General features: G+C 33.4%; 2 pseudogenes across 1 annotated transcript in view; both read right to left on the bottom strand.

The window, feature by feature from the left end:
* Positions 1-22,269, bottom strand: part of LOC147392358 (putative leucine-rich repeat receptor-like serine/threonine-protein kinase At3g14840) — a 75,175-nt pseudogene extending 52,906 nt beyond the window's left edge. The window contains exons 1-19 of the transcript XR_015182652.1: positions 21,912-22,269; positions 21,539-21,713; positions 16,686-16,757; positions 16,480-16,548; positions 16,325-16,396; positions 16,161-16,232; positions 15,592-15,663; positions 15,254-15,502; positions 15,079-15,150; positions 14,920-14,991; positions 14,646-14,717; positions 14,482-14,547; positions 13,936-14,001; positions 13,813-13,848; positions 13,575-13,615; positions 12,371-12,750; positions 12,099-12,294; positions 11,415-11,561; positions 10,795-10,913 (exon numbers count right to left, since the gene is read on the bottom strand). The product of XR_015182652.1 is annotated as a putative leucine-rich repeat receptor-like serine/threonine-protein kinase At3g14840 (transcript). The remainder of the gene's footprint in view (positions 1-10,794; positions 10,914-11,414; positions 11,562-12,098; positions 12,295-12,370; positions 12,751-13,574; positions 13,616-13,812; positions 13,849-13,935; positions 14,002-14,481; positions 14,548-14,645; positions 14,718-14,919; positions 14,992-15,078; positions 15,151-15,253; positions 15,503-15,591; positions 15,664-16,160; positions 16,233-16,324; positions 16,397-16,479; positions 16,549-16,685; positions 16,758-21,538; positions 21,714-21,911) is intronic.
* A 1,486-nt stretch (positions 22,270-23,755) lies between these two features.
* LOC147392357 (putative LRR receptor-like serine/threonine-protein kinase At1g07650 pseudogene) lies at positions 23,756-24,346 on the bottom strand (annotated as a pseudogene).
* Positions 24,347-25,604: the final 1,258 nt, after the last annotated feature.

The raw sequence follows: 25,604 nt of genomic DNA, 5'->3' as shown, positions 1-25,604 counted from the left end.
TATTTCTCGATAATAAAGTGTTGAGCTAATATTTTTATTTGGGTGATTTGGACACATCCCTTCATGGTTTGGTTAATATTTTACCCTTGAACTCAGTCTTCTTTGGTTTACTCGGGGCTAAATGATTTAACTGCCCTCATCTTCAACCTCTAGAAAAAGAGAAAGAAAAAAAAATGCTTGATTTTTCTTCTCTTCAAGACCAATCATCATTGCACTCTTCAACATTTACAGAAGATTAATGATACTCTCACACTCTTTTTTCATATGTTTCCCAACATGGCAGTTACAAAATCACAAATCTTTTTCTTGTGTATCCCAAAACAAAGGATAAATGATTTTATTGTGAGGGCGTACAAGGGGTATCTAAAAAAAGTGTCAAATTATTATGATTCTTTATTGTATTCTTTTGAAATTCAACCTATAAAGATCCTATATTTTCAATGCAAAATTGTACATTCTTTATATATATATATATATATATATATATATATATATATATATATATATATAAATCAAGCTGGATTTCATAGAATTTCAGATCAGAAGAGCCCCAATTTACAAAATTATTCTTCTTAGATTTCGTGTTATGTCATTTATATAAGATTCTGTGATATCTCGAATTGATTTTTATATGAACAAAAAATTCTTATCATATCTTCAAATTTGATGGTTGAAATAGATAGAGATAATGGCATTCAAGTCATTTAACATTCAAAAATTGAAGAAGGCTGTCAATATTAGCTTAAAAACATAAGGAATACCTCAAATCTTCACCAAAGTTTTGGTAAACCTCACCCGAAAAGTTTCATCACAATCCGTTTTGGATCGGAACCTATTCCTTACGTGAGATTATTAGAAGAGATCTCTTGAGAAAACCTCGCAATGTGAGTCAAGTCTGGATTGAGGGATATGATTTCATGCCAAGTCCCGAAACAGGTGACTGACTCAATTCTCAAGGTTGGATTCATATCTGAATAATAGTGATCTGATCCAAACCAAACCCATTTAATTTTCAAACAATTGTCTAATGTCATGCGAGAATATGGTGGGTCACTTCTTAAGTTGATGGGATTGACACGACAACCTTAGCCTCCTCAGGGTTGAATTTTATTACCTTAACCCACGGTATAATCGTTGTTTCGGGCGGCTATCTGTCACTTATCAAATTAATTTTGTTTATATATATATATATATATATATATATATATATATGGACCTACAAATAGTTGTAAAGAGTTTTCAATGGTTGGTAGGCAGTATTCAATGAATTTTTCAAGGGTACTCAATATCTCTTTAAGCATTTCATTTTATGATTGGACAATGGTAATTGTAAAGTGAATTTTTTTTTCTTTGATCACAAATATTTCAATGTGGTACATTTTAAAGATCAAAATGTTTCAAACCTGCAAGCACACCCCATGTTTCTTTTATTCAAATAGAATCTTAGTTTTCGTAAACAAACATCAATATTGAGCAATGTAAATCATAGTAGAAATGACACTACGTGAAAATTGGAAAATTCGATAGAAAAAATTAACGGGCCAAGGCCCAAGAATTTTAGAAAATTGAATTTTGACAGTTTAGGACTCTTGATGCTCCTAGGTTTGATGGTTTAGAATTGTTGAATTTCTCCCATCTTTCATTAATTTGATAGTTTTGACCTATTGAAAAAAAAAATTTGATCCTAATTCGACCCCTTAGTCCGTTGAATTTTATAAAATTTGATGGCCTAAGGCCGTCAAATTTGAGTTTTTTTCACATTCTGTGACAAATATGCCCGTCTGCAATTAAAAAAAAAAATTGAAAATAGTCTACACTGCTCTATTATCAACTATTCCAATAACTAGAAGCCAGATTGAAAGGGTTGACATCTTTGGCCGATGTGGAAGATCCAGTCCACAGCCCATCTAGCATAGTCTGGGTCTGGTTATCACTCAGGCTCGAATATTGGTTTAGTTGAAAATGGTTCCAGATGGCCTCCAGTTTCAAGTCGTAACTCGAGATACTTGGATCAGAAACCAACTCTTGAACAATGGTTCGACCCTTGAGAATGCTCACCACCGTAGACATTGTAGGCCTTAAGTGTCGAAGATGTATTAGTGCATAAGAGTGCCACATTAATCATCATCAAGACCTCTTCCTTGTTGAACTCAGATTCCAATCTCGAATCCACCAACTCCATTAAAGTTCTTTTCTCCTTTAGAATCAATGCCTCTAAAAAAAAGTGGTAAATGAGTTGCTTATTAGGAAATCAACCCCAATCACGTAAAGCTCATTAAATATAAGAATATATATAACAATGGGATTATAGTTCTAAATTTACCCAATCGAGAAGATAAACGCCATCTTTTGATCTATAACTTGAATTGCTCCTCCCACTGACAATTTCCAAGGCAACAACTCCAAAACTGTAGACATCTGCTTTGTTAGTCAGATGACCTCTCAAATTAAAGCATACTTTGGTGCCATATCCACTGAAGCAATATAATTGAGATTATTACTTATTAAGAATGAAACCCATTGAATTATAGTTGGGGTGTTAAAATGAAGGGACTTTGGAATGATATATGTTCAACACAATCCCAATCAAATTTAAATGAAATTTTCGAGACAACTATAAAGGCAAAAAAGATAAAATTATGACAATATTTAACTAGAAGAGGCTTTATGGTAGAGGAATATATAAAACTAAAGGCTAGAAGTCAGAATATATTAAGAGTAATGCAAGCATGGTGTCTCACATAGTTCCAGCAATTCTCTCAATAAACTATGACCACGACACTTTTAGGAAAATAAAACTAAGGTCAACATTTAAATCCATTGTAGTATTTTTCAATTCCTAGAGGTACAGGGGTACTTTCAATTCCCATCATGTAGGTCATCAATTTATATTGTTTTCAGAAGTACTTTCAATTCCCATCATGTAGGTCATCAATTTATATTGTTTTCTAGTTTTCATTATGTATTCTTTGTAAAAATCCAACTTAAATTGGCTTGCTGGACTTGAAAATTGATTGTCTCGTATATAACATCTGATTGATTATTCAATTATGAAAGACACTAAATACGTAACTCAAAACAAATTGAATTGCATAGAAGGATAAAAGTAAATCCAATCCCCCCCCACCACACACACACGAAAAAAGAAGAAGAAAACAACGTTAGACTTACTCCATGGACAATGGAAATTCTAGAAGCATGGAACAACTCCACTTCCCAATTAGGAAAAAGTTAAGATCATGTTAGCATTACGATATAAGATTAAATATGTTTTAATGTAATAAACATCATCCACAAAATTCAAGATGCAATTTCACACACACACACACACACACACACACACACACACACACACATTTGTTTCAAATTTGAGAGCTTAGCAAATGTCTTTAGCAACTCCCCAATAAAATACTTGCAATTAATCATTCTGGAATAACAAAATATCATTGGACCTAAAATTCTTTGAAAAGTACACCAATTACACAAATACCCATATTCAAAAGAGTTGGTGTATTTGCACATAATTAATTGACTCTTGTAAAAAAAAATCAAATTATCATTTTACCTTTTCGTTTTGGCTTATTGTACACACCATCACCTATCAAACAAAAAACCCCAAACCCAATTCTTATTATTCCTTCATTTCTTTTTTTCTCTTCTTCTTCTTCTTTCTGTTCATCTCCTTTTGAGTTTTGTGAGAGTTTGAATAGGTTAAATAAATGGAGATTAAGTTTTTTAAGTTACCTTATTTCTATTACTTTTTTGCATTTAATTAGAAAGCAAGATGAAAAATCAGTATTAAAACCTCAAAATGATGATTTTAAGTCGAAGTCAAAGAATTCAGAGATTTTTTGACAGATTTTGTTTGGTAGATTCAAACATAATTTATTTTATAAAATTCGGTAAGTACTTACGAACAAAATTTTACACCGAACATTACAAAACTAATTCAATAGGTAACTACCAAACCTTATAAAATAGATTTGGTAGATACCTATACCTACTGAAGAGAACTTTCTCATGTGAACAACTTCGACTTGATTGGAAATGTTAGGGTAAAAAAGTAAGTAAGATCAAAGTTTAAAATCCTAATTGAAACCTTTCTACATGCAAAGAACAACAAGAAGAAGAGATATATGAGAGAGAGAGAGAGAGAGAAAGAAGAAGAAGAAGACAAACCTGGTTGTACGTTGCCTCTTTATCATATATAAATCTGATTTTATTTATTTGCGATTCCTTTTTATGCATAAGCCCCAAGGATCACACTTTACCTCATAATGAAAACTTGTCATACCACCACATAAATCATAACTCTGCTTGTGGCTTGTGACAATTAGAATCACATGAACTTGATCATAGAAAAGTCATCTTGGTTATATCATGGTCTTAGCTTTACCACCTACAAGCAATCCTCTGTTTGTGGCATGTAATTAAATAAAAGTCACAAGAACCTGATTTTAGCAATGGTCCCCTCTTAGCCATATCATGTTCTTAACTTCATCACCAAATAAGTCTTAGTCCTCTTTAAATAGAAAAATTCTAAAAAGAATTATAATCTTATTTAAATTATAATTGACCCAATTAATCCTTATCCAAATTAGTAATTACATAAAATGAGAATAATTCTCTTAAATTGGAATTCTTTCTTAACAAGATAGAATCATCTTCAAATAATGCCAGGTGTCTGCCTTGGGATGTGTGTTAATGATGCGAGTGAACAGTCTAGATAGGAGATGATTTTATCCCTCCATAGTACCTATAATTTTTACTAATTCCAGTTTCGATTCCATTTATATTGGAATCTGACCCAAAATCGACAAGAACCAAACTAAATATAATAGTTATAGTTCTAAGTTCCTTAAAAACTGAACCGGAACCAACCCATTGACACCCAGCTAGGAGGTTATAATGTTAGGTTGACAATGTGATATTACATGTGGTCTCATCTCAAGACATGTGAACACGAGATATATATTTTCTCTCCATTGTTGATGTCATTTGCGCCACATGTCAAACAATTGTTGGGCTATGAGCAAAAAATCAGTGGTATTTCAGTTATTAATTTATTATAACTTCTACTACCTCTATGTATGAAATACCAAAAATACCCACAACATTGGTAGGGAGTATGGTTTTAAATTTTGCTATGTTGTCGTTCATGGATGAGCTCATTTAAGACTAGTTCATTTAACTAAATTTATAATTATTTATTTATATGTATTTATATAAAAATAATTATAATTTTATAAAATAAGGTTGATTAGAAGATTTTTAATCATGAAATCACATTTTATTTAGGCACCTTCACTTGTTGCTTTATTAGCAGCAACTTCGTCAGTTCGACTAAAAGATTTGAAGTTCAAGTGTTAGGTAACGAATAACAATATCAACATACTTTATTTAGATAATATATATTTAAAGTCTTAAAAATTGGAATATTTTAATAAAAATATCCAAAATCCCAGTTGATTCAGCCGAGTTTTACTTACTCGAATGAGTCATCTCGTTTATCTCACAAGATTCCACGGGCTTGAGACTCTTTATCTATTTCTCTTTGATGAGAAGTATCGAGATGACTCGCACGAGTCATCTCAATCTTGGACGAGATTTGAAACCATGTTGGGAGAGATTTTACACAAGAGAAAACTTGTCCTTACCTTCATAATATGGAAGAAGAGCAGCTCCGAATGTGAGTGATATGAAGTTAATGAACCCAACGATCCAAATACAGAAAAATCGACCTGTGTCCATTGTTAGCTACCAAAGCTTTGAAGCAATCACTGACCGTCGGATTCTAACTTCGTACTTTGTGTGAGAGAATTGTTAGTGTTGAAAGAGAAGATAAGAAAAGAGAAGAAGAGACGAGTGGAAGAGACTTGGAGGTTGGATTAATATCTGAATTATGATGACTCGACCCATTTGTTGCCGTCCATTTAGTATTGAAAAGGCAACCTAACCGAACTAATTATTGCTCTCAGCACTCTCTTGTAACGTCCCAACATGATGGGGGACTTATGGGACAACAAAACTGCATCAATGAGTGAATTGTCCATTGATGGATGTTGTGAGTCCAAAATACTTGTCCCACCGAGGGCTTAAAATGAGATGGATTTCACAGAAATCCAAAGTGCACCAAATCTGAATTTAGCAAGTCTAGTCCCATTAAGTATATCTGAATTACTCTCTTGATTCAGGTTGGATGCGGATTCATTCCTATATCCGTTAGGAACTAAATGATATATTACTTTGCAAATTGTATTGTTGTATTTTTTAAGTTATTTTCCATCAATCAATAATATTTGGGTGTAGTGGTCACAATTTCTCTTTAAAATGGAGAGGTCTTGAGTTCAAGTCACCATGTGCCCACATTTTAATTATTTTATTTAACATAACCTTAAATGGTTTGACATTACTTGACCCGAATCAATTAATTCGATCGGATCTGAACATGGATTTGATAAAAGTAAAATGATTCGGATATGATTTTAATTAGTAGGATCCGATTCAGATTCGAATATAAATCTGAATAAAAAATTCAAATATACATATGGACATACTCATATCCGGACCGTTTCAAACCTACCTCCTTCAATTTGATTGTTTGTCTTTGAGAGCATGTTATTGTATTATGACATCAAGTTAACATCAATTCAGTAAAATAAGAAAAAAAAAATGAAAAAAAAAATTACAAATCTTTTTATATTATACTCTTATTTATAATGCTGATCAATATACTTGCAAAGTGCCCGACATATATTATATTTGAGTATTTTGGCATGTTATGTATTTGAACATTTTGAATAAAAAAACACATCTAAATGTTTTAAATGACGAGAATATCATTCTCCATATGTCATTCACCATAAAAAAATAAAATATAAATAAATTGTAGAAATAAATTACAATTTCTACTAAAAAACTCAAGTGTCTGAAGAAGATGAGAAAAGCGCAATTTAGATATTTTAAAAACATGATAGTAGAGATGAGGATGAAAGAACATTAAAAAAGAAAAAAAGTTTGCTTAGATGGCCAAATACCATCCAAAAATCAGGTTGAATTTAAAAAGAAGTCCCAACATATATAGGGTGCAATAACTAATTTACATAGTTTTAAAACTTGCCGACTTCTAAGTTTGCGTAGAGTATAACACAAATTCCCTAGCTAGTCGAGCCCACGGGCCCATGGGTCTGGCCAACATCATAAAATATATATATATACAATATAAAAAAAAACCCATTACTAAAATGCTTTGAAACCAACAACAACAAAGTTATGTTTTAAAAATTGGATCAATAATCAAATCGAAAATTTTCTTAAATGATAGGACCGGAATCCAACTTGGTCAGATTGATTTCTAATTATTATATATATGAGGAATGCTAATGTCCAAGACCTCATGGGGACATTAACATTCTCCAACACTTTTGTTTTTCAATAATACCTCTATTTATTTTGTCTTTTAGTGAAAAAAGATAAAGATATATTAATCTTTTTATATAATAAATATTTATTTATATAATAAATACATATCTCTCACATAAAAAATGTTAAGAGCATTTATTCTTTAGAATTAAATATATCGTTTGCAATAAATGATTTGACAATCAATGCAAATAAATATTTATTATGAAAAAAAAATCAATATACCCTTATCTTTTTCACTAAAAGATAAAATGAATAAAGGTATTATTGAAAAACAAAAGTATTGGAGAATACTAACATCCCCATAAGATATTGGACGTTAGCATTCGTAATATATATATATATACGAAAAAAAATATAATGAGATCTTAAAATATTAATATATAATAAATAAATATATAATATAAGATTTAAAAAAATAAATTTCTTTAAATAAAATATTCTTTAATAACTGATAATTTGACTAAAACTAATAACATCCCCAAAAAAGAGAAAGTTACGGGTATCATGCCATTTTAGGTTACTCAAGCCTTTAATAGATTTTGAGTTTTATCAATGGCACAAGTTAAAGATGCATTTAAAATAACCATTCAATTTAAGATGGTTTAAATATCAAGAAAGAGAAATAGTCGTGGCAGATTTTTTTTGACTAAATTTTCTTTAGAATTACAAGTCATGGTTCATAGACTCGATCAGTTCCAATGGTTGATCCATTGGTTTCAAATAAGAGAGCTGCTACTGCCACACAAACTTTTACTAATGCAACACCATTTCCTATGTAAATCACCAAAGAATTGCACTTGGTGAGGCAATAGTACAAGTTGGTGTGGCAATAGTAACTCTCTTCTTTTATTCAAATAAAAGCTTTCTTTTCATAAACATGCATTAACGTTGAGCAACAATCATCATAATGAAAAGGATAAAATACACATTTATGTATACATGTAAAAAAAAAGACGATCAAAATAGTTTTCACAGCTCTATATTCAGTAATTCCAATAACTAGAATCTGGGTTGAAGGGGTAGAGATCTTTGGCCGACGAGGAAGACCCAGTCCACGGACCATCTAACATTCTCTGGGACTGACTCTCACTCATGCTCGGACTTTGGTTTTGTTGAAAATGGTTTCTGATGGCATCAAATTTTGAATCATCACCAGAGATACTTGGATCAGAAACTAACTCTTCAACAATGGTTCTACCTTGGAGCATGCTCACCACCACAGACATCGTAGGCCTATGTATCGAAGAGGCATTAGTGCATAAGAGAGCCACATTAATCACAACCAAGACCTCTTCCTTGTTGAATTCAGATCCCAACCTTGGATCCACCAACTCCATTAAATTTCCTCTCTCCTTTAGAACCAATGCCTTAAAAAAAAGGGTAGTGGTAAATGATTTGAATATCAGGAAATCAAGTTCAAGCACATAAAGTTCCTTAACTATAAGCAAAAATTATATTAAGGTGGGATTATAGATCTAAATTACCCAATCGAGAAGATAAATGCCGTCTGCTTTCGACATAGAACTTATATTGCTCCTCCCACTGACGATTTCCAAGGCAACAACTCCAAAACTGTAGACGTCTGCTTTGTCGGTAAGGTAACCTCTCAAAGCGTACTCTGGGGCCATATATCCACTGCAAAAATCAAGATTATCACATGTCACATTTGGTGTGCATGAGGGAGGAGCTAGTTATAATAGTTGTAATATGTGTGCTTCAACCAATAAAATTATCGTGTCTGGTTACCCTTAGAATGGGTCAAAGTTCCGTAAAGATGGAGAGATTGAGGATGTGGCCGATAGAATTAGAGTTGGAAGGCCAATGTGTAGATGACTTTTGGAATTATACATGATAGATACATCCCAGTCAAATAAAAAGAAAATTTTTATAAGGCAACAATGAAGGCCAACTATGTTTTTGGAGCCAAATTTTGGGTACTCGAGGAACACACTTATAGATTTAGCATAATAGAGTTGATGATGTTCAGAAGATGAGTGGAAAGACTTAAAAAGAAAAAATAAGTTAGAAATGAGTGCATTTGTGAAAATGTGGTAATAGCCCCAATTCGTGACAAACTAAGAGAAAGTTGATTGAGATGATCTAATTATGTGTAACGAAGACAGATAACAGCCCCAATAAGAAGGATCTTTTACATTCATCATCATCATAGAAGCCTTATCCCAAAGATTTGGGGCCAAAGGAACATGCAAGCTGAAGGTTTTAAAATAAAAAGATAAAAAAAAAACATGGACTGAGGTAGCGAGTTTGATTTGAAGATACTTCAAATAATAGAAGACATCCCTTCAGATAGACTTGAATGAAGGAACATGATTTGTTAAGCCAACCCCAAAAATGATAACAGGTTGAAGTTCTTGAACTTGTAGAAAGGGAAAAAAAAAATCTATAGCTCTTTTTGGGTAGAACATAAAATTATGAATACATATACTTGAAGAGGCTTTAAGGTAGATAAATAAACATAAAGGCTATAAATCAGAATAAATTAAGAGCAATTTAAGCGCGGTGCCTCACAGAGTTCCAGCAATTCGAGTGCTGATATGGGTGTTATCCTCTTCATCAAGTTTGGCCAAACCAAAGTCAGATATCTTGGGTTCAAGATCCTTATCAAGCAGTACATTAGTAGCTTTGATGTCTCTGTGAACAATCTTCAGTGTTGATTCTTCATGGAGATAAGTAAGACCTCTTGCTATACCAACACAAATCTTGTGCCTTGTAGGCCAATCCAATTTCAATTGACATTCTTCGGAACCTTTAGATCATCAGATCAACAAAAATTAAAGATACCAGTCTAAACAATATTACCTATCCTACTACTTGGAACAAATTAGTGAAGAGCAAATGATGTTGCACTTACCAAACAAAGCACGGGCTAGACAGTTATTTTCCATGTATTCATATATTAGCAACAATTGTTTTCCTTCAATACAACATCCATAAAGCCTTACAAGATTGGGATGTTGAAGAGCAGAAATCATGCCAATCTCATTAACAAATTCACGGTTTCCTTGCTTTGATTTGGAAGAAAGTTGTTTCACACACCGCAATTATAGTACCATCTGATAGATGACCCTGTATTTGAGTAAGAAAGTAAAGTTTCAATTATATAACCACTAGTGTGCAAAGACACAATTATTACAAAAATAGATTAATTTTTTAATAATTATTTTAAAAAATTTAAATACATAATCTAACTTTTGCAAGAGTATTTTTTTTAATCTGAAATACTAATTAAGTGATTTTGAATTTGCATAAAATCCTTATCTCATTGAAGATTTAAATGATGATTTTGTAATTTCAACAAATAAACTAGCGTGGTCATCATTTTGAAAAAATGATTTCTATATACAATACCTTGTAAACTGGACCAAAACCACCTTCTCCAATCTTGTTTTCAACATCAAAGTTGTTTGTGGCAGCTTTAATTTGCCTTAAGGTGAAGGAACCAGTTTGTAGGTCTAGACCTCTCAGATCTGTCCAAGGAGATACGTTAGAAGAGAGGTGCATCCTCAAGTTCTTGCATTCTGTACTTCATTTTTAGTTGACAATTATTTACCCCAAAAGACAAATCTGATGGGGAAGGCACAACTATGAATATAAAAGGGTCATAGGTCGAACTGGAGCACAATACGTGAGCACGTGACACCCGGGAGTAGAGGCGGATAACACAACACTCAACACTCCCTCTCACTCATAAGGGTGACACAAATATGAATATAAGAGGGTCATGGGTCGAATTGGGGCACGATACGTGAGCATGTGACACCTGGGAGGGGAGGCGGATAACACAACACTCAAACACATGCAACTAGAGACATTTGAAAAGCAGACCATGAATTGAGAGTAAGATAAGTCACAATAGATTTTCGAAGACGAACTAATTCTTGCATGTTTCTTTTTTCTTTAACTTCTAGTGTTTATTTTTTTTCTTGTTCACTAGGAGGATTAAGTAATTGATTTGGGAGAGCTCCCACCTTGGTCAATTGTGTTCTTTCGTTTGAGGCATCCCTTCCACCAAACAATACCGATAATCATGAAAATAAAGCATAAAACTGAAGCCACAAGTCCAACCACAACAGCTGCAGGTGTCTTCTTTCCACCTTCTGAAGGAGGTTCAAAATCTGCACGCATACACAATCAATAGAAAGAAACGTGTATCAGATGAGAGAGACACAATCAATAAAAAGAAATGCATAAGAGAGAGGGTATATGAACATGCTTCAATTAAGATGCGACATGGCATTAGACAGAATTGAATGGAGGGACAAGATTCGTTCAGTGAACCCCAAATTTCTGGGATAAGGCTTTGATGATGATGGTGAAATAAAAGAAAAAAAAAAAAAAAAGACAAAATGGCTCTTTATTGGCCGAAATTAGTCTCATGAGCATGGTATGGTAAGATTGCTGATAGATTCTAAATGTGTTTAGATGCTTTTATTCATGACCTCACTATTTCTTCCGTGACTTGGAAAAAAATCCCTAAAATTTGCTCATTTCTCAAATTCTGTTAATTTATCAACAAGTGTCGAGAAAGGATAAAGGGTTGGACTCGTCTAATTTGAATTAATTTACTCAATAATAAGAAATGTTATTAAACACCAGTACTCACTTCATATGTTAAAGGCATCGTGAACAGTGTAATTAAACATTCAACTTACCAGGATCCACAGAAATAGCTGACACAAGAGGACCAAAGTTAGCTCTATCAGGCATCACTGTTGTTCCCTTTCCAGACCAATAAAAGCGGATCTCTAGAGTGCTAATTGTCACAGCTGCACTGAATTTTTTTACGATTGCCTTACCAACACCACCTGCTTCATACTCGATGTTAAAATCCTTCAATACCAGATTCCCCTGCAATAAATTAATCTAGTTAAACCTCGTGACCTTTGTATGTCATGGAATAAATAATTATAATTTGATTAACTACCTGAATGTAAACATCAAATATGCGTCTTCCAAGGCTTCTATATGTTTTGTCATTTGTAAATATTATCTCTGCAAAGTGGAGGTTCACGATGTAGTTTCCATTTAACAGACAAAACCCATAATATGTAAGAGAAAGGGGAGAAAGGCGGGCTGTCGTGTACAATTCAGAGTTGTTCATAGAGAGGTTGGACGTATTTGTTGCTATATAGTTGTCCACTTTATTGTTATTGTTCATGAAGTTCCCAGTGCTGCTAAATGCCCAGTTATTTCTACTTTGGAAGAACCTTGAAGGACCAGATGGGTCTACATCATCATCATATGTTATATCTCTGTTGATTGTAACTTCCTTCCCACCACAATTTATATGAAATGAATACCAATCTGGCAGCCAAGCAATAATGGATTAAATCTCAGTGGATATAAACAAAAAAAGTTTGCAAAATTAGACTCTCTTCTTTTTGTAACCAATATATCAATCAACGTGACTAAAATGCTAAATGGGTGTTCACAAGAAAAGGATAAAATACTAAATTATCAATTACTTTTTTTCCATAGTAGTGAAGAAAAAATAGAAGAAGTTATCAAGGGTACAGTATTATAGGAATTTAGCCATACTTAAGTAATTTAGCCAATGGTGTTCTTTACCACGCAGACATTTGAGCCAATCAAATCACTGCACTTTCTTGCAATGTGTTTAATGTCCCTGAATGACCTTGGATGAATCACCCATGATCATCATCATTATCAAAACCTTATCCCCCCCCCCCCCCCCAAAAAAAAAATGAGTTTCGCAGAACGAATCTTATTCCTCCATTCAAATTTATCTAACGCTAAAGAGGTATCATCTCCATAAGGAAAAAAAATTGTGTATGCAGTTTGCTTAAATGGTTTATAAGAAGCTTATTTATGTATTTCATTTCCTATAGATAAAAGGGTTACTTTCTATCCGCCTTGTGTTGGTCTCCATTTTATATCTCATTATGTTCTCTTTATACAAAATCCATCTTAAATTGGCTCACTAGACTTCAGAATGGATAGGCTCATATACAACATTCAGTTGATCACTCGACTATGGAAGACACTAATTATGTAACTGAAGGAAAAAGAAAATATAATACTAATCCCAAAACAAATTGGAATGAGGAAAAAAAACAAATCCAAGGCAAAATCATAAATTCTTATTCCAAGAAAAGCAGCAGACTTACCCCGTGGACAGCGGAAACTCTTCAAACATTGAACAACTCCACTTCTCGATCGGTACAAGGTTAAGATCATGTTAGAATGACAATAGCAGATTTAAATGTAATGTAAAAAAGCACTGAACTGAAGTAGTTTCTCAGAAGCATTGGTGATCATCTACAAAGTTTATTATGCAATTTCTACCGAAAAAGAAAAAAAAAAAAAAAAGCAAGACAGAGAGAAGAACAGATATTTGCAACTTACGAGTTGTTGCCCAGTAAAGAATTTCCAAACAAGTTTCTGAAGAAAATAGTGCAGAAAAAATATATTAAACCATATGAAGCTACAACTAAAAGGAAGCAAAAAATTTAATGGAAGTATTCTTACACATTATGGTCTTGACAACTAGGTGCCCCTGAGCTTTCCACCGAAAATTTGTTGTAGGAAAGATCACTGTATGCCGACATTGCAATATTTTTTAATTCAATATATATAAAAGCTAAACTACTTTTTTGAGCTTTAGCATTAACTCTGAATTCAAATTTTGCCCACATAAAATGCCCAAGTGATAAAACATCCAATATAAAGAGCTTTTGAGGTTGATTTTAAGGTAAACCTCGGAATTTCAACACAAGTGCCAGAGTTCTCTTCTATGTCAGTTGTCACTTTGAGGGTGAGTGGTTTCCACAAATGAGCTTAAATAAGGCATACATACATACTTACATACAAGTGATTTTGGTTACGTCATTTGCATTTAAATGCACAACACAAACTTACTGCTCCTCAAACCAACCAAATCTACACCACAAAATAGAATTTACAAGGTGCAGATACCAACAACCAAGTGAAGAAATATTGCCTTCCCCCTCACAGTATGAACGTGGGTTACAAATAAATAAGATGAAAGTTATGCAGTCAAGAAGAGAAACTCACATGCCTTCAGCTTTCTTCAGCATCCAATCAGGCACAGGTCCAGTAAGCAAATTCCCAGTCAAGAACCTAATCACAATCATCTAATTAGTAACATACTAATATTATAGAAGTCATTGATAAAACTTTCTGTAAGAAAAATTACAGATACTAATCAGATCACTTACATGAAATCTATTTTTGACAGACTATCAAAGCTGCTTGGAATTTGTCCTGATAACTTATTAAAGCTGAGATCTCTGCTTGGAATTTTCACCCCAAAAAACATGTTCAACGATCATGTTACTTCTAAAATATTGTTCATCAATATTTAACACAGAAATGCTATGGAAAGAAATAATTCTGAAATTTAATAAACACTTATTTTTATTAAATAACTATAAAATTCCCAACACATAATTCTTAATATCTTATCTGAAGAAAAAGGAAGTCCATTATTACAAAGTTTCCAAACTCTTCATATCCCCGAGATATGCCGGTATCTCTCCAATAATATTACAATCCCTCAATATACTGCAACACAATCAAATTTATGTCATTTTAAACCACCAGTTTTAGACAGAAAAGAATGGTAATACTTTATATAGGCATTCAACTCACAGTTTGCTCATGTTTAACATGTTACTTAGAGGTGGAAAAGGAGTTTCCGGGCCATTTATGTTACTAATCCTCCTACATAAAGAAATCCCACCAACCATTAACTACTACGGTGAATTGCTTAACCAAAGATCACCAAAACAATTAAAAGAACAAGATATAAGTAAGGATCACTCACAGCTTATATAATTTGGTCAAAAGAGAAATGCCAGAAGGAATGGGACCTTTCAAACCGCTTGCATGTAATGCTCTGCCAATAAACAAAATTTCAAATGAGATGATTGAGAAGTTATTGAAATATGGATTTCCTATCATTATAAGGCACTCAAAAATTCAGATGGATTGAAAATCTTACAAGTGTTCGAGCTTTGTCCAGTTCTGTATATAATCGGGTATCTTTCCAGTAAAATGGTTATCACTCATAAAGCTGCACATAAGTAACATAGAGGGTGTTGAACTCAAATACTTGAAGAACTTTTGATACAAAAAAGCACAAAGGTGTGAAAAAAAACTTACCAGTACTTCAAGTTAATCAGGTTAGCAAGTGTCTTTGGCAACTCCCCCGTAAAATTGTTGGAGCTAATATATCTACCATAACAAAACATCGTTGGACCAAACGATCAAATAGTTGTATATAACATGCTAAAATTATTAACAAATATGACAATTACTCAAATATCCATATTCAAAAAATCCCATAAACTATAAAATTGTTGGATTTATACATCTACCGATCAGTGGTAACATGCTAAAATTATTCGAAGATATGACAATTATACAAATACCCATATTAAAAAAATCCCATAACCGACAAAATTGTTGGATTTATAAATCTACTAATCAGTCATCAGCGATAACATCCTAAAATTATTAAAAAATATGACAATTATACAAGTACCCATATTAAAAAAATCCCATAAACGATATAAAATTGTTGGATTTATACATCTACCATAGCAAAACATCATTAAACCAAACGATCGATCAATAGTAACATAAGAAAATTCTTTGAGAATACGCCAATTATACAAATACCCATATTCAAAAAATCTCATAAATGACATAAAATGGCTGAAAGATCTTACATGCCCTCTATGTCAACCAGATTTCCAAGCTCTGGAGGTAGAACTCCAGAGAGTTGGTTGCACATCAATGACCTGGAAATTAAAATCTCACTTATATGGAACTCTTAAACATTTTCATTATAGAAAATTGAGAAAAAAAAAAAAAAAGGAGAATCAGAACTCACAGAGTTCTGAGAGTTTTGATGTTTCCGAGTTCTATTGGAACTGGACCCGATAATCGGTTTCCCAAAAGGGTGCTGCAAGTGATACCTCATTGTTAATTGTAGAAAAAAAAAAGCATTGATTTGCTAATGTAAGCCATGGGGATGAGTGAGCTTACATGAACATCAATTTCATTGAACCCCATTCTGAGGGAATTGTACCGTTAAGGTAGTTGCGGGTGAGATCACTGTGAAGAAGATTAAAAACAGAAACAGTTACAGTTATTTTTAAATATTTTTTTGCAAATTGAAATAAATGCGTCAGTTAAGAAACTAATGTGGGGGAAGTCTAAATTGAATCAGTGGCGCATTAAAGAGCACTTACATTTCCTGAAGGTAGTGAAGCTTGATGAGCTCTGGTGGGAGCACTCCTGGTAAACTCTGAGCTTTCAGTACTCTGCACCCCAAATTTATAACAGTATAACTGGATTCAGTTGGGCCCATGTGTAGTGGGTTTGGGTAGTGTTTCAGGCCAGTTTTGTTATCGGGTCAGGCTTCTACTTTGGGAGTTTGACCTGTTGGGAGGCCAACTTATATTATAGCTATAATTTTGAAATATAAGAAAACATGTAGACCAACCCATCCCATAAGTAGGCTCAAAGATTTGTGGACATGGGCTGGCTTGTGGGCTGGGATTTTGAGGCTTTATTCCATTGGGTTGTTCACGAGGTTGAGTCGTGAATTAATGGGTAGGGTGGTGGGCCAGCCCAAGGTCAAATTCCCATGGAAAATCCTATTTGTCTTAGAATTGATCCTATCATGGAGTTCGTCATATAAACCCCTTACACAATTAGATAGTGTTCAAGTTCAACTTGAATTAAAATAAAAAATAAAAAAATTGAGGGTGTGCCAATAGAGAGAGGAATAATGAAAAGAGAGTTGAGAAGAATGAAGAGAAAGGTAATTTTATGGTCTTTTCCCTTAATGACTAGAGCGTGGAGTTGGTGCAAGGGCTGGAGCACCAAGTTCAAAAATATGCTAGGGTGTGGAGTGCCTTTAGAGTATCATATATTGAGTTATGTAGATTATCTTCAAATATAAATTGTATTGTTGTAAGATTCTTTTACTTTACTTTCTCCATCACCACTTACTATCTCTCGCAAGAAAACACATTCTCTTTTTCAATTTAGTATTGATAATTTTTAAGAAAGTAAAATTTATTTATTTAATATATATGCATTGAAAAATACAATCACCATCTCTAATTATATTGTGTTCTGCTATTATATTTTTACTCACCCTAAGATCCATGACTTGTTTGCATTTTTCATACTTTTTATATAGCTTGGCTAGGATCATTGGTATTACCATGCCACTCACCACCTCTAACTAGTAACAAAAGAGAGTTTTTTTTTTATCAAGATTATCATTTATTAGTAATTAAATGCATCAACATATGGTTTAATAATTGAAGTTTCTACTTTGAAGGATTCGGATTGATTCTGTAACATAATAATTTTTTGGTTAGTAAACTATAGGTGCAATCTAATTGTGATGCTATCCAATATTTCATTGCACTGTCTATTTTTTGATGACATACATGACTGGTATTTAATTAAGAAATAAAATAATACTTAATGTAATGGATATAGTGAGATTCTTTGTAAAGAGCAGTATTTTGGGGATGAGGATTGGAGAAGGACCAGCTCCCAAAGAGCTAAAGCATGGTTTACCACTAACAGAAGGATTGGGTCACAAAGTTTTGCTAGTCACCAACGTTATAGTTTTTGAAAACCTACTACCTAGCGGATGATTATTTTTGTACTAGATTGTGACACATAGCACTATAGTAATCCGAGTCCGACGTAAAACGATAATATTCCGAGTCTGACATAGCAGCATACTCTGAGTCCAATTGTCAAAGTAAGATTAATAAGTCGATTTCGGAGGCCAGTGAAGTCTTTACTCTAAGTCCGAGGTAGGGGAACAGGAATAATCTCATCTCGGAACTTGGAATCAGAGAATGGGTTGAGTGTAACATAGAATCCAAATCCTGAAATACCAAGGATCTGGCGAAGATATGATTTGCTAGATATCTGATAAATTAGAGATCATCATAGATAAAGGGAATTTGTTACTAAAGTGATTAGATGAATAAGGACATAATTCAAAACCAGCTACATTCCAATTCAGACTCTAATTCTGAACTAGAAGGAAGACAACATGAACAAAGGAATGAAAAAGATTAGGATTGGACCTCTATAAATACAAAGAGAATATACATTAAAAGGTATGTTTTTTTCCCACACTGAAACTCTATCAATTTTTGTACCCAATTTGACTTGAGTGTCGAAGAGGTTGCCTTGCAGGCACACCTATGAGCTCAAGGATATCAAATCCGAAGTAGTGAGTGAGAATCTCGAGATAATGCAAGAAATTGCATCTACACACTTCTTAACATGGATCTTGATCATCATATATTTTATTCAATAAGAACTAGGTTTATTCCTCTAAGATAATGCTTAGATCCATGGTTCTTGACAAAATAGAATGAAGGAATGTGATTTATTTAGCCAACTCAAAACCTTCGTGATTAAGGCATTTTCTTTTTCTTTTTCTTTTCAATCTTAAGCACATTTCTAAATATTTTATATTTTAATATAAAGAAAAGTGCTAAAATGACTTGAAATAATACTCAATGTAGCATTGAGTGTTACTGTGAAAAAAAATATATATGTTTTTTCTTGGAACACAAATTGTTATACACTCGAAAAAAATCTATGGTTCTCTGGACACATAGTCTTACTTCGAGTGTCATTTTGAGTCATTGTAGCAAGGTTCTTCTAATGTTATTTTGAGTCATGGTATCAAGGCTCAAATATGTATCTTTACTGTAGGAACCAAAAATATCCCCTTCCTAGGGATTAGCAAATTAATATACCAAGGTAATCAGATTCTTTTTAATCCAATCTTAGCAATTGATGTTAGTGTTTTTTCTCTTTCTCCTACTCCTACTAAGTAGTTGATGCTATTACTATTTCTCATTTTTCTACTCTTGCTCAATGACTAATATTACTTCTACCCTTTCTCTTATTATTGGAAATTATTCTAAAGAGATTGACATACTAAGAGAATTGTGTAAAGTTATTACATGAGTCATAGCAAAGTATTATAACTAGCTAACATAAAATTACCCATGTAGCAAACCCCATTACAACATGCTCTACCACCAAGGTAAAACAAATATGATGCTCGAAAGAGTTGCAGAAATATAACTCGATTGAGTCAACTCGAGTAACTGAATAGTCATCAAGTTGGAGCCATTACATATTTAAGGTCACTCCTCATCTCTTCATGTAGGTTAGAAGAATAATGGGAAATGAATATTCATTACCATCAAAACATTATGGGTTTCTATTATCATAAATGCTAGACAACATGGGTAAGTAGTTACAACTAAGTTTACAGTCCCCATTAATGAGCCCACTTTATAAATGAGGAGGCCTCACCCATTCAAACCCTAGGCACAAGCTACAGATAACTCTAATGCTTTTATTTTTTTCTTGTATTATAATTTTTATCAAGTACTAACTTGGTCGTAGGAGGTTCTTTGGCTAGTATAACATTGTATTTTCAAGTAAAGGCGAACGAAGAAGATGATCCAAAAAAAATAAAAAGATTCACTGGAAAAGATGATTAGAAATTTAGAGGGTCATCGGAGAAGAATACCAGAAAGTCGCATTAATTGTAATGTGGATCTAAAGGAGTGGAAGATCCAAAAGATCCCCCACATTTACTATTATAATGAGAGAATGTGGAGTTGAAGTGGTTTGACACCAAAATTTGAATGGTCATAAATGCTCCCAATTTTATATTTAACCTCAATATAATGATAGTCATTTTGGTCAAAAACCAAGAAAATTGTAATCACACGATTGCTTAATTTTCAAAATTACAACATATCTTTTTTACCATGTAATATTAAAAAACACTTCAATCAATATTTAAATTACAAATAAGCCCTTTTAATAAATGTGCATTTGCACATGCCACCTTCTGGTAAAATATAACATTATAGCTAACTAAAAGGTGGCAAGGGCAAACACACATGCATCAACAGGGTTTATTTGTAATTTAAAATATTTATTAAAGGGATTTTGATAGAAGATTATATATAGTAAAATTGAAACTTTTGTAATTATGAAAACTAATTAACGTGATTAGATCGTTGCGGATTACAATTTTCTTCGTTTTTTAAATATCAAAATGACATTGATTATATTAAATTTAAATATAAAAGTTGGGGGCATGTATGAAGACTCAAATTTTGGTGTTGAACCACTTCTACTCTGCCTGCTCTCATTATAATGATAAAGATATATTATAATAGATGGATTTGGATGGGGAATGGACGTTGGTAATTAATTTAAGAGTAGTGATAATCTAACGCTCTTTTTTTACACCCCCATCACAGATCTGTAGATCATTTGCTTTAGGATACACAAGAAAAAATTTATGGTTCTGTAACTATCAAGTCAAGAAGCATATGGGGGGTGTTTGAAAAAAAGAGCGTCGGATTATCATTAGTCTTAATTTAATGGAATTGGCAACCTTTAATGAGTCCAACCTTGGAGTGGGTAGCCCGCTTCAAAATTTCGATAGAACTCTCTTTGTATTATGACACATGACTTTTTTCATTTATTTCACACCCATATTTTTCATTAATATTTGAGATACCTCCTTAAAAATGCCACGTGTAATTTAAAGAAGAGGGTTCTACCGAAATTTTGAAGCCACTTCCTGAACCATTTTTTTCGATCACTGTATATTAATCATTTATAGTGTCCAAACAAATGACTGAGAAACCATAAATAAATTTGCTCCCAGAATTTTTGCTCACAGTCCTCACAGAATCCGGCGTGTGTTGAATGACATCTCAATTTACAGAATTACCCTTGTTAGTTACAAAACTATCGTTCCTATGCTGACGTGACACGTAATGGGGAGTCTGGGAGTACTGTGAGCAAAAAAAAAAAAAAAAAAATCACTCTTTTAGAAACTAAGCACTTGAAAATCTATAATTCTCTTCCCCACCTCAGCCTTTCGTTGGAGACTCATGGTCCAACGTCGTTTCACTCTAGAAGAATTCATAGAGTAACGAAGACGACGCCGTTTCCCTACAAAAAGATCAACATTTGCGAAAACTTAAAAGAACGGATCGGTGTGAGTGTGACCTACATGCTGATAACGTGGCAAACGGTGCCGTTAGCGAAAGAACAGTTGCATTTGACGGCATTCTCGGATCCTGGGTCCGGATTTAACGTCATCCAACCCGACTCTCCGCTACATGGGTCCACGCCGAAGTTCCAATCCGTCTTCCCTAACTTCTTCCCTACTTCTTTTAAAGCCTCCACTGTACAAAAAAAAAAAAAAAAAGTCCAAAAGACTATTACAAGAGACCCCAAAAGGGTATTTCAGTCACTAAATCTTGAACCACGCACCACACATTTGCTTCTTCAGGTAGATTAGTAGACTGAAGCATTTTATGAAATACCGAAAATACCCACATCACTGGTGGGAGGTTTTAGGCAAGAAAAAAACTTAGTCTTACCTTCATAAAGAGGAAGAAGAGTCGCTCCAAATGCAAGTGATATGAAGCAACCGAACCCAATAACCCAAATACAGAAAATCCACCCAACTAGCATCGTTAACTTCCTGGCTTTCCTTTTGCTTCGTTAGATTTCGAGATCTTTCATCAACTGAACAGAATTTAGATGATGATGTAATTGTGACCGTTGGATTCTGATGGTGAGCTTAGAGGTTGTGTTACTAAACGGGTTTGAAGCTGTGGAAAGATTTTTAATGGAGAATGGAAGAGAGGAGGAGAAGCAAGAAGAAGTGATGGAGAATTCATCCGTGAGGTGTACGCCATTATCGTTGTCGTTGTCCTTCACGAATTTCTCCGTAATAAAGTCTTCAGAGTTGATATTTTTACTTGGGTGATTTAGACATAGCCCTTCATGTTTTTGGTTAATATTTTAGATACCTCTCTATGTTCTTAAATCAATGAATGGCCCCCCTTGAACTCAGTCTTCTTTGGTTTACTCGGGACTAAATGATGTAACTACCCTCATCTTCAACCTCTAACAAAAAGGAAAAAAAAAAAAAAGGCTTGATTTTTCTTCTCCTCAAGACCAACCATCTTTTGCACTCATCAACATTTATAGTAAACTAATGATAATTTGATGCTCTTTTTTCATACATTCCCCAACATGGTAGTTACAAAATCACAAATCTTTTTCTTGCGTATCTAAAACAAGGGATCTATGATTCTGTGGTGGGGGCGTACAAGGAGACATCTGAAAAAAGAGCGTCAAATTATCACAACTCTTTATAGTATTCTTTTAACATTCAACTTATAAAAATCCTATATTTTCAACCTAAAATTGTACATTCTTTGAAAAAAAAATCAGTCTGAAGTTTATAGAATCTCAAATCAAAAGAGTTTCAATTTACAAAATTATCCTCATCAGGCTTCATGTGATGTCATTTAGGATTCTGTGATATCTTTAATTGATTTTTATATGAATAAAAATCCTATCATACCTTCAGATTTGATGATTGAAGTAGATAAAGATGATGGCATTCAGGTCATTTACCATTCATAAATTGGAAAAAACTGAGTAAGGGGCGTATCACCATTTTAAAAACATAGGGAATATCTAAAAAAATGTTTCATCACAATCCGTTTTAGATCGGAACCCATTCCTTACGTGAGATTATGAGAAAAGAGCTCTAGAAAAACCCTCGTAACGTGATCAAGTCTGGATTGAGGGATATGATTTCATGACAAGTCCCGAAACAGGTGCCTTACTCCCGAACCAAAGCCATTTAGTTTTCAAACAATTTTCTAATGTCAGGTGAGAATATGGTGGGCCACCTCCTAAGTTGATGGGATTGACACTACAACGTTACCCTCCTCAGGATTGAATTTTAATACCTTGAACCCACGGAATAATCATTGTTTTGGGCGGCTATCTGTCACTAATCAAATTAATTTTGTTTATATGTATAAGTTGACCAGCAAATAGTTCTAAAGAGTTTCAAAGGATGGTAGGCCCATAGTATTCCATGAAATTTTCGAGGGTACTCAAGATCTCTTAAAACATTTTATTTTATGATTAGATAATGGTAATTGTAAAGTGAATTTTTTTCTTTGATCACAAATATTTCGAGATCACCAACAAGTCAGGTTCGAGATATCAACGTGGTACATGTTAAAGATCAAAATGTTTCAAACCTGCAAGCACACCCCCATGTTTCTTTTATTCAAATAAAATCTTTGTTTTCATATACAAACATCAATATTCAGCAATGTAAATCATAGTAGAAATGACAAATATGTCCGTCCGCATTTAAAAAAAAAAAAAATTGAAAATAGTCAACACTACTCTATTATCGGCTTTTCCAATTACTAGAATCCACATTGAAGGGGTCGACATCGTACAATGTGGAAGATCCAGTCCATGGCCCATCTAAAACACAGTCTGGGTGATGGCCTCCAGTTTCAAGTTGTAACTAGAGATACTTGGATCAAAAACCAACTCTTCAACAATGGTTCGACCCTTGAGAATGCTCACCACTGCATACATTGTAGGCCTTAAGTGTCAAAGATGTATTAGTGCATAAGAGTAACATTAATCATCCTCAAGACCTCTTCCTTGTTGAACTCAGATTCCAACCTTGAATCCACCAACTCCATTAAAGTTCTTTTCTCCTTTAGAATCAATGCCTTTAAAAAAAGTGGTAAATGAGTTGTTTATTAGGAAATTAACCCCAATCACGTAAAGCTCATTAAATATAAGAATACATATAACAATGGCATTATAGTTCTAAATTTACACAATCGGGAAGATAAACGACCTCTTCTTTTGATCTATAACTTGAATTGCTTCTCTCACTAACAATTTCCAAGGCAACAACTCCAAAACTGTAGACATATGCTTTGTTAGTCAGATGACCTCTCAAAGCATACTTTGGTGCCATATCCACCGAAGCAATATAATTGAGATTATTAGTTACTAAGGATGAAACCCATTGAATTATAGTTGGGGCGTTAAAACGAAGGGACTTTGGAATTACATAAGATCAACACAATCCCAATCAAATTTAAATGAAAATTTTCAAGACAACTATAAAAGCAAAAAAGATAAAATTATGACAATATTTAACTAGAAGAGGCTTTATGGTAGAGGAATAAAAATAAAGGCTAGAAGTCAGAATATATTTAGAGCAATGTAAGCATGGTGTCTCACATAGTTCCAGCAATTCAGTCAATGAACTATGACCACGTGAGTTTATACGACACTTGTTTATGTAAATAAAACTAACGTGGCGATTAAATCCATTGCAGTACTTTTCAATTCCTAGAGGTACATGGGTACTTTCAATTCCCATCATGTAGGTCATTAATTTATATTGTTTTCTAGTTTCATTATGTATTCTTTGTAAAAAAAACCCAGCTTAAATTGGCTTGCTGGACTTGAAAATTGATTGTCTCGTATACAACATCTGATTGATTATTCAACTATAAAAGACACTAAATACGTAACTCAAAGGATAAAAAGGCCCGAAATAAATTGCATTGCATAGAAGGATAAAAATAAATCCAATCCCACCAATCCCCCCCCCCCCCCCCCCAAAAAAAAAAAGGGGGTTAGACTTACTCTGTGGACAACGAAAACTCGTCAAGCATGGAACAACTCCACTTTCCAATCAGGAAAAAGTTAAGATCATGTCAACATTACAATATAAGATTAAATATGTTTTAATGTAACAAACATCATCCACAAAATTCAAGATGCAATTTCACACACACACACACACACACAAAGGAGGACAAAAAGAAGAAGAACAGATTTGAAACTTAGGAGTCATTGCCCAATGAAGAACTCCCAAACAAGTTTCTAAAGAAAATGGTGTAGAAAACAGTATTTTGTTAAAAGAAAATATTTAATCTCATGAATATAGAAATTAAAAGGAGGCCGCAACTGAATGGGAGTTTTCTTACACATTCTGTTGTTGACAAGTAGGTGCCCCTGAACTTCCCACTTAGAAGTTGTTGTAGGAAAGATCACCCCATGACATTAGATATTTTAAAAACTCAGGTATGCGAAGAAGATGAGAAAAGGGTAATTTAGATATTTTAAAAACATGATAGTAGAGACGAGGATGAGAGAGCATTAAATAAGAAAAAAGTTTACTTGGACGGCCAAATACCACCCAAAAATAAGGTTGAATTTAA

The sequence above is a fragment of the Akebia trifoliata genome, chromosome 11 (genome assembly GCF_017979445.1).
Source record: "Akebia trifoliata isolate Shusen 1 chromosome 11, ASM1797944v1, whole genome shotgun sequence".
NCBI classification, from domain to species: Eukaryota; Viridiplantae; Streptophyta; class Magnoliopsida; order Ranunculales; family Lardizabalaceae; genus Akebia; species Akebia trifoliata.
The sequence above is the reverse complement of the archived record's forward strand: the minus strand, read 5'-3'. Positions and strand labels throughout refer to the sequence as shown.